Source organism: Triticum dicoccoides, chromosome 2A, assembly GCF_002162155.2.
Source record: "Triticum dicoccoides isolate Atlit2015 ecotype Zavitan chromosome 2A, WEW_v2.0, whole genome shotgun sequence".
Taxonomy (NCBI): Eukaryota; Viridiplantae; Streptophyta; class Magnoliopsida; order Poales; family Poaceae; genus Triticum; species Triticum dicoccoides.
The window spans coordinates 707137669-707148857 of record NC_041382.1 but is presented as its reverse complement, the minus strand read 5'-3'; positions in this window follow the sequence as shown (position 1 = coordinate 707148857).

Genomic DNA, 11189 nt, shown 5'->3' with positions numbered 1-11189 from the left:
AAGCACTCCTACGGCATCCAGGAGTTATACGATCTCATGGTCGAAGGAAGAGATACTTTGACATTGCAAAAACTCTAGCAAACGAACTATACGATCTTGTGCTATGTTTAGGATTGGGTCTTGTCCATCACATCATTATCCTAATGATGTGATCCCGTTATCAATGACATCCAATGTCCATAGCCAGGAAACCATGACTATCTATTGATCAATGAGCTAGTCAACTAGAGGCTTACTAGGGACATGTTGGTGTCTGTTATTCACACATGTATTACGATTTCCGGATAACACAATTATAGCATGAATAAAGACAATTATCATGAACAAAGAAATATAATAATAATGCTTTTATTATTGCCTCTAGGGCATATTTCCAACAGTCTCCCACTTGCACTAGAGTCAATAATCTAGTTACATTGTGATGAATCGAACACCCATGGAATTCTGGTGTTGATCATGTTTTGCTCTTGGGAGAGGTTTAGTCAACGGATCTGCTACATTCAGGTCCGTATGTACTTTACAAATCTCTATGTCTCCATCTTGAACATTTTCACGGATGGAGTTGAAGCGACGCTTGATGTGCCTTGTCTTCTTGTGAAACCTGGGCTCCTTGGCAAGTGCAATAGCTCCAGTGTTGTCACAGAAGAGCTTGATCGGCCCCGACGCATTGGGTATGACTCCTAGGTCGGTGATGAACTCCTTCACCCATATTGCTTCATGTGCTGCCTCCGAGGCTGCCATGTACTCCGCTTCACATGTATCCCGCCACGACGCTTTGCTTGCAACTGCACCAGCTTACTGCCCCACCATTCAAAATATACACGTATCCGGTTTGTGACTTAGAGTCATCCAGATCTGTGTCGAAGCTAGCGTCGACGTAACCTTTTACGACGAGCTCTTCGTCACCTCCATAAACGAGAAACATTTCCTTAGTCCTTTTCAGGTACTTCAGGATATTCTTGACCGCTGTCCAGTGTTCCTTGCCGGGATTACTTTGGTACCTTCCTACCAAACTTACGGCAAGGTTTACATCAGGTCTGGTACACAGCATGGCATACATAATAGAACCTATGGCTGAGGCATAGGGGATGACACTCATCTCTTCTATCTCTGCTGCCGTGGTCGGACATTGAGCTGAGCTCAATTTCACACCTTGCAAAACAGGCAAGAACCCTTTCTTGGACTGATCCATTTTGAACTTCTTCAAAATCTTATCAAGATATGTGCTTTGTGAAAGACCTATGAGGCGTCTTGATCTATCCCTATAGATCTTGATGCCTAATATATAAGCAGCTTCTCCAAGGTCCTTCATTGAAAAACACTTATTCAAGTAGGCCTTAATGCTGTCCAAAAGTTCTATATCATTTCCCATCAAAAGTATGTCATCTACATATAGTATGAGAAATGCTATAGAGCTCCCACTCACTTTCTTGTAAACACAGGCTTCTCCATAAGTCTGTGTAAACCCAAACGCTTTGATCATCTCATCAAAACAAATGTTCCAACTCCGAGATGCTTGCACCAGCCCATAAATCGAGCGTTGGAGCTTGCACACCTTGTCAGCATTTTTAGGATCGACAAAACCTTCCGGCTGTATCATATACAATTCTTCCTTAAGGAAACCATTAAGGAATGCCGTTTTGACGTCCATTTGCCAAATTTCATAATCATAAAATGCGGCAATTGCTAACATGATTCGGACGGACTTCAGCTTCGCTACCGGTGAGAAAGTCTCATCGTAGTCAACCCCTTGAACTTGTCGATAACCCTTAGCGACAAGCCGAGCCTTATAGATGGTCACATTACCATCCGCGTCTGTCTTCTTCTTAAAGATCCATTTATTTTCTATGGCTCGCCGTTCTACGGGCAAGTCAGTCAAAGTCCATACTTCGTTTTCATACATGGATCCTATCTCGGATTTCATGGCTTCTAGCCATTTGTCGGAATCCGGACCCGCCATCGCTTCTTCATAGTTCGAAGGTTCACCGTTGTCTAACAACATGATTTCCAAGACAGGGTTGCCGTACCACTCTGGTGCGGAACGTGTCCTCGTGGACCTTCGAATTTCAGTAGGAGTTTGATCAGAAGTATCTTGATCATTATCATTAACTTCCTCTCTTGTCGGTGCTGGCACCTCAGGAACATTTTCTTGAGTTGCGCCATTTTCTGGTTCAAGAGGTAATACTTCATCAAGCTCTACTTTCCTCCCACTTACTTCTTTCGAGAGAAACTCTTTCTCTAGAAAGGACCCATTCTTGGCAACAAAGATCTTGCCTTCGGATCTGAGGTAGAAGGTGTACCCAACAGTTTCTTTAGGGTATCCTATGAAGACGCATTTTTCCGATTTGGGTTCGAGCTTTTCAGGTTGAAGTTTCCTGACATAAGCATCGCATCCCCAAACTTTTAGAAATGACAGCTTAGGTTTCTTCCCAAACCATAATTCATACGGTGTCGTCTCAACGGATTTCGACGGGGCCCTATTTAAAGTGAATGCGGCAGTCTCTAAAGCATAGCCCCAAAAAGATAGTGGTAAATCGGCAAGAGACATCATAGATCGCACCATATCTAATAGAGTGCGATTACGACGTTCGGACACACCATTACGCTGAGGTGTTCCAGGCGGCGTGAGTTGTGAAACTATTCCACATTTTCTTAAGTGTGTACCAAACTCGTGACTCAAGTATTCTCCTCCACGATCTGATCGTAGAAACTTGATTTTCCTGTCACGTTGATTCTCAACTTCACTCTGAAATTCCTTGAACTTTTCAAAGGTTTCAGACTTGTGTTTCATTAAGTAGACATACCCATATCTACTCAAGTCATCAGTGAGGGTGAGAACATAACGATAGCCACCGCGAGCCTCAACACTCATTGGACCGCACACATCAGTATGTATGATTTCCAATAAGTTGGTTGCTCTCTCCATTGTTCCTGAGAATGGAGTCTTGGTCATTTTACCCATGAGGCATGGTTCGCACGTGTCAAATGATTCGTAATCAAGAGACTCTAAAAGTCCATCAGCATGGAGCTTCTTCATGCGTTTGACACCTATGTGACCGAGGCGGCAGTGCCACAAGTATGTGGGACTATCACTATCAATCTTACATCTTTTGGTACTTACACTATGAATATGTGTAGCATTACGCTCGAGATTCATAAAGAATAAACCATTCACCATCGGAGCATGACCATAAAACATATCTCTCATATAAATAGAACAACCATTATTCTCGGATTTAAATGAGTAGCCATCTCGAATTAAACGAGATCCTGATACAATGTTCATGCTCAGCTTGGCACAAAATAACAATTATTGAGGTTCAAAACTAATCCCGTAGGTAAATGTAGAGGTAGCATGCCGACGGCGATCACATCGACCTTGGAACCATTCCCGACGCGCATCGTCACCTCGTCCTTCGCCAGTCTCCGTTTATTCCGCAGCTCCTGTTGTGTGTTACAAATATGAGCAACGGCACCGGTATCAAATACCCAGGAGTTACTACGATTACTGGTAAGGTACACATCAATTACATGTATATCAAATATACCTTTGGTTTTGCCGGCCTTCTTGTCCGCTAAGTACTTAGGGCAGTTCCACTTCCAGTGACCACTTTCCTTGCAATAAAAACACTCAGTCTCGGGCTTGGGTCCATTCTTTGGCTTCTTCCCGGCAGCTTGCTTGCTGGGCGCGGCAACTACCTTGCCGTCCTTCTTGAAGTTCTTTTTACCCTTGCCCTTCTTGAACTTAGTGGTTTTATTGATCATCAACACTTGATGTTCCTTTCTGACTTCTACCTCTGCTGATTTTAGCATAGCAAATACTTCAGGAATGGTCTTTTCCATCCCCTGCAGATTGAAGTTCATCACAAAGCTCTTGTAGCTTGGTGGAAGCGACTGGAGGATTCTGTCAATGACCGCATCATCCGGGAGATTAACTCCCAGCTGAGTCAAGCGGTTATGTAACCCAGACATAGTGAGTATGTGCTCACTGACAGAACTATTTTCCTCCATCTTACAGCTGAAGAATTTGTCAGAGACTTCATATCTCTCGACCCGGGCATGAGCTTGGAAAACCATTTTCAGCTCTTCGAACATCTCATATGCTCCATGTCTCTCAAAACGCTTTTGGAGCCCCGGCTCTAAGCTGTAAAGCATGCCGCACTGAACGAGGGAGTAGTCATCAGAACGTGCCTGCCAAGCGTTCATAACGTCTTGTTCTGCAGGGAGAACAGGTGCATCACCTAGCGGTGCTTGTAGGACATAATCTTTCTTGGCAGCTATGAGGATGATCCTCAGGTTCCGGACCCAGTCCGTATAGTTGCTGCCATCGTCTTTCAGCTTGGTTTTCTCTAGGAACGCGTTGAAGTTGAGGACTACATTGGCCATTTGATCTACAAGACATATTGTAAAATTTTTTAGACTAAGTTCAAGATAATTAAGTTCATCTAATCAAATTATAATGAACTCCCACTCAGATTTGACATCCCTTTGGTCATCTAAGTGTTACACGATCCGAGTCGACTAGGCCGTGTCCGATCATCACGTGAGACGGACTAGTCATCGTCGGTGAACATTCTCATGTAGATCGTATCTTCCATACGACTCGTGTTCGACCTTTCGGTCTCCGTGTTCCGAGGCCATGTCTGTACATGCTAGGCTCGTCAAGTTAACCCTAAGTGTTTTCGCTGTGTAAAACTGTCTTACACCCGTTGTATGTGAACGTAAGAATCTATCACACCCGATCATCACGTGGTGCTTCGAAACGACGAACTGTAGCAACGGTGCACAGTTAGGGGAGAACACTTCTTGAAATTTTGTAAGGGATCATCTTATTTACTACCGTCGTTCTAAGTAAACAAGATGCATAAAACATAATAAACATCGCATGCAATTATATAAAGTAGTGACATGATATGGCCAATATCATATAGCTCCTTTGATCTTCATCTTCGGGGCTCCATGATCATCTTGTCACCGGCACGACACCATGATCTCCATCATCGTGTCTTCATGAAGTTGTCACGCCAACGACTACTTCTACTTCTATGACTAACGCGTTTAGTAATAAAGTAAAGTAGTTTACATGGCGTTCTTTAATGACACGCAGGTCATACAAAAAATAAAGACAACTCCTATGGCTCCTGCCGGTTGTCATACTCATCGACATGCAAGTCGTGATTCCTATTACAATAGCATGAACATCTCATACATGACATATAGATCATTCATCATTCATCACAACTTTGGCCATATCATATCACAAAGCACTTGCTGCAAAAACAAGTTAGACGTCCTCTAATTGTTGTTTGCAAGTTTTACGTGGCTGAAGTAGGGTTCTAGCAAGAACGTTTTCTTACCTACGTGAAACCACAACGTGATTTGTCAACTTCTATTTACCCTTCATAAGGACCCTTTTCATCGAATCCGCTTCAACTAAAGTGGGAGAGGCAGACACCCGCCAGCCACCTTATGCAACTTGTGCATGTTAGTCGGTGGAACCGGTCTCACGTAAGCGTACGTGTAAGGTTGGTCCGGGCCGCTTCATCCCACAATACCGCTGAAGCAAGATAAGACTAGTAGCGGCAAGAAAGTTGACAAATCTACGCCCACAACCAATTGTGTTCTACTCGTGCAAGAAGAACTACGCATAGACCTAGCTCATGATGCCACTGATGGGGAACGTTGCAGAAAACAAAAATTTTCCTACTCGTTTCACCAAGATCATCTAGGAGTTCATCTAGCAACGAGTGAATAGATGCATCTACATACCTTGTAGATCGCGAGCGGAAGCGTTCAAAGAACGGGGATGATGTAGTCGAACACGACGTGATTCGAATCACCGGAGATCCTAGCACCGAACGGACGGCACCTCCGCGTTCAACACACGTACGGAAACAGCCACGTCTCCTCCTTCTTGATCCAGCAAGGAGGGGAGGAGAGGTTGAGGGAGATGGCACCAGCAGCAGCACGACGGCGTGGTGTTGATGGAGCTGCAGTACTCCGGCAGAGCTTCGCTAAGCAATAAGGAGGTGGAGGAGGTGTTGAGGAGGGAGAAGGAGGCAACCAAAGGCCAAGGACTCAAGGTATGAAGTCCCTCCTCTCCCCCACTATATATAGGGGTGCCAAGGGGGGTTGGCCGGCCCTAGGAGATCCAATCTCCTAGGGGGTGCGGCGGCCAAGGGGGGTTTCCCTCCCCCCCAAGGCACCTAGGAGGTGCCTTCCACTAGTAGGACTCCTCCCCCTTGGAAACCCTAGGCGCATGGGCCTAGTGGGGCTGGTGCCTTTGGCCCAAGCAGGCCAAGGCGCACCCCCTACAGCCCATGTGGCCCCCGGGGATGGGTGGCCCCACCCGGTGGGCCCCGGGACCCCTCCGGTGGTCCCGGTACAATACCGATAACCCCGAAACTTGTCCCGATGCCCGAAACAGGACTTCCCATATATAAATCTTTACCTCCGGACCATTCCGGAACTCCTCGTGACGTCCGGGATCTCATCCGGGACTCCGAACAACATTCGGGTTACTGCATATACATATCCCTACAACCCTAGCGTAACTGAACCTTAAGTGTGTAGACCCTACGGGTTCGGGAGACATGTAGACATGACCGAGATCGCTCTCCGGTCAATAACCAACAGCGGGATCTGGATACCCATGTTGGCTCCCACATGCTCCACGATGATCCCATCGGATGAACCACGATGTCGAGGATTTAATCAACCCCGTATGCAATTCCCTTTGTCAATCGATATGTTACTTGCCCGAGATTCGATCGTCGGTATCCCAATACCTCGTTCAATCTTGTTACCGGCAAGTCACTTTACTCGTACCGTAATGCATGATCCCGTGACCAAACACTTGGTCACTTTGAGCTCATTATGATGATGCATTACTGAGTGGGCCGAGTGATATCTCTCCGTCATACGGAGTGACAAATCCCAGTCTCGATCCATATAAAACAATAGATACTTTCGGAGATACCTGTAGTGCACCTTTATAGTCACCCAGTTACGTTGTGACGTTTGATACACCCAAAGCACTCCTACGGCATCCAGGAGTTATACGATCTCATGGTCGAAGGAAGAGATACTTTGACATTGCAAAAACTCTAGCAAACGAACTATACGATCTTGTGCTATGTTTAGGATTGGGTCTTGTCCATCACATCATTATACTAATGATGTGATCCCGTTATCAATGACATCCAATGTCCATAGCCAGGAAACCATGACTATCTATTGATCAACGAGCTAGTCAACTAGAGGCTTACTAGGGACATGTTGGTGTCTGTTATTCACACATGTATTACGATTTCCGGATAACACAATTATAGCATGAATAAAGACAATTATCATGAACAAAGAAATATAATAATAATGCTTTTATTATTGCCTCTAGGGCATATTTCCAACATAAGATTGATTGTGGCACTAGAACCGTTCAACTTACTCACCCATCGGGCAAGACAGTCAATGTATTAACTCGAGTGGCCAAGCGCCAGCTTTACTCCCTAAATGCCAACCCCCTTCCAGACCTTGAGGATGTTCCGGTAGTCCGAGATTTTCCGGATGTCTTTCTAGAAGAACTGCCAGGTGTTCCACCTGACAGGGATGTTGAGTTTATGATAGACCTTGTTCCAGGAACCGTTCCAATTTCTAGAAGACCCTACAGATGGCACCCTTAGAACTAGCCAAGCTTAAGAACCAACTCGATGAGTCCTTGAAAAAGGGTTTCATCCGTCCTAGTTCCTCTCCTTGGGCTTGCCCCGTTCTCTTCGTCAAGAAGAAGGATGGAACGAATCGAATGGTTCTAGATTACCGACCTGTCAATTTGGTCACTATCAAGAACAAGTATCCGCTTCCCAGGATAAACGATCTGTATGATCAGCTCGCTGGATCCTCAGTCTTTTCCAAGATGGATTTGAGGTTGGGCTACCACCAAATCAAAATCAGAAACGGGGACATTCCCAAAATGGCCTTTGCTACTCGTTATGGCCAATACGAGTACACCGCTATGTCTTTCGGTTTAACCAATGCCCCAGCCACCTTCTCCCAGTTAATGAACTCGGTCTTCATGGAGTACTTGGATAAATTCGTCGTAGTATACCTCGATGACATACTCATCTACTCCAAGAATGAAGAGGAACATGCCGAACATCTAAGGCTGGTATTGATGAAACTTCGAGAGCATCGCCTTTATGCCAAATTCTCCAAGTGTGAATTTTGGTTGCCAGAAGTGACCTATCTAGGCCATGTAATCTCTGGTAAGGGTATTGCTGTCAATCCCGAGCGAGTTCAAGCCATCCTTGATTGGACTCCACCTGAGACGGTCAAGCAAGTTCGAAGCTTCCTTGGCTTAGCGAGCTATTGCCGCCGCTTCGTCGAGAATTTCTCCAAGGTTGCTAAACCTCTAACTGAACTCCTCGAGAAAGATAAAAGGTTCGAGTGGACTCCACAGTGCGAGTTCAGCTTTCAGGAACTGAAAAGACGCCTGACATCTGCTCCCGTACTGGTACCACCAGATTTCTCCAAGGACTTTATTATCTATTGCGACGCCTCGCGACAAGGACTAGGTTGCATACTCATGCAGGATCGTCAGGCAATTGCCTATGCTTCACGGCAATTACACCCACATGAGGAGAACTATCCCACACATGATCTGGAGCTTGCAGCTGTAGTCCATGCACTTAAAACTTGGCGACATTACCTCCTCGGTAATCGTTGCGAGATCTTCACCGATCACCAAAGCTTGAAATATATCTTCACCCAACCAGATTTGAATCTCAGGCAAAGACGTTGGGTCGAGTTGATCTTGGATTACGACTTAGGAATAACTTACACCCCAGGCAAAGCCAATGTCATGGCTGATGCACTAAGTCGTAAGTCCTATTGTAACAACCTGATGTTACAACAAAGTCAACCACTTCTCCATGAGGAATTTTGTAAGCTTAATATTCACATTGTTCCTCGAGGATTCCTATCCACCCTGGTGACGAAGCCTAATCTTATGGATCAGATCATAACCGCCCAGCGGTATGATAAGGGCATATCCCGGATTAAGGAAAACATCGCTAGCGGAGTTGCTAAATGTTTTTCCATGGATGAGCAAGGTGCTGTCTTCTTCGAGAACCATTTGGTGGTTCCCAAGAAACAACATCTACGCCAGTTGATTCTTAAGGAAGCTCATGAATCCCCTCTCACCATTCATCTCGGTAGTACTAAAATGTATCAAGACCTGCGCCAGAGGTTTTGGTGGACTAGGATGAAAAGAGAAATCGCTCAATACATTGCTAATTGCGACGTTTGTCGTCGTGTTAAAGCAGAGCATCAACGGCCTGCTGGCACCCTTCAACCTTTGGCTATTCTTGAGTGGAAATGGGATAAAATCAGTATGGATTTCATCACTAGGTTTCCCAGGACTAAGAGAGGGAATAATGCCATCTTCGTCGTGATCGACCGACTTTCCAAAGTAGCCCACTTTCTACCTGTTCGTGAGAGTATCACCGCTAGCTAGCTAGCCGATTTATACATCTCCCGAACAGTGTCTCTTCATGGTGTTCCATTGGAAATTAACTCAGACCGTGGGAGTCTCTTCACCTCTCGATTTTGGGAAAGTTTCCAAAATGCTATGGGAACTCGTCTCTCTTTTAGCACCGCCTTCCATCCTTAATCAAGTGGTCAAGTAGAACGGGTCAATCAAATTCTGGAAGACATGCTCCGAGCCTCTATCATCTCGTTCGAAATGGGTTGGGAGAAATGCCTTCCATTTGCGGAGTTTGCTTACAACAATAGTTATCAAGCTAGCTTGGGCAGGGCTCCTTTCGAAGTTCTCTATGGACGAAAATGTCGAACGCCTCTTAACTGGTCAGAAACCGGGGAAAGACAACTCTTTGGCCCGGATATGATTCAGGAAGCAGAAGAACAGGTTCGTGTTATTTGTGAGAAATTGAAAACAGCCCAATCTCGTCAAAAGAGTCATTATGATCGTAAACATAAGCCTATGACTTATGAAGTCGGTGAGAAGGCTTACCTTCGGGTTACTCCGTTAACGGGAACCCATCGTTTCGGTATCAAAGGCAAATTGGCTCCTCGTTACATGAGACCCTTTCGCATTCTTGCCAAACGAGGAGAAGTTACCTACCAATTGGAACTACCTTCTCATCTTTCCAGAGTTCACAATGTCTTCCACGTTTCTGAACTCATGCGTTGCCTCGCGGATCCTATCCGTGGAGTGGACCACGAAACGCTTGATCTACAAGATAACCTCTCATATCGGGAATATCCCGTTCGTATCCTTGATCAAGCCGAGCGTACCACTCGACGCCATAACATCAAGTTTCTCAAGGTTCAGTGGTCACACCATTCCGAGAAAGAAGCCTCTTGGGAAAGGGAGGATCGTCTTCAACTCGAGTACCCCACCTTCTTCCCAGAGGATCCTAAATCTCGGGACGAGATTCTTTTGAGTGGGGGTGAGTTGTCACACCCTAGCTACTTCAAGCATTAGAGTGTGCATCATGTTTAAATTCCCTTAAATTTGAAATGGGGGAAAACAGAAACCCCAGCACCCCCTGGAAACAACTAGGGTTTACTAAAATTATTTTCAATGAACCCAAAATGCCCTTCACAAAATGTTCACCATTTCTGGATTGGGCTAAAACCCCTGGCAAAAATGGTGCACTCTTTTCTAGGACATTCTGGATTCTTTGAATTAAATCATAAGTATTTGAATTTGGGCATTTAAATGCTATAAAATAATTCAAATGCTCAAATAATTCTGGAAATAAGTGTGGGCTGTTGGGAATAATCTAAGCAGAGCCCCTAATTATTTTCAGGATTTTTAAAGATGTCTAGGTATTTTTAATAAAGCCCAACAGTTGCAGAAAAATAGAAAAAGAAAACAAATCAGAAAAAGCAGAGAGAGAGAAAGTTACCAGGCGCAGCCCACCAGCCCACCTGGCTCTGCCCAGCCGATTGGCGCTTGCCAGTCGTCCCCCTCCTCTTGCCAGGAGGACGAGGAGCGCGTGGCCGGCGCCCGCGGCCACACGCCGGCCACCTCCTGCTTCCGCCGATGCCCTGGAGGCGTCCACAAGTGCCACGCCGACCCCCACGTCTCCCTCTCCTTCTTCCCACTCTCCCCGTGGCCTCTCTCCCTCTCTGGCTCTCTCCCCACCCTCCTGCCGAGCGCAACCGTC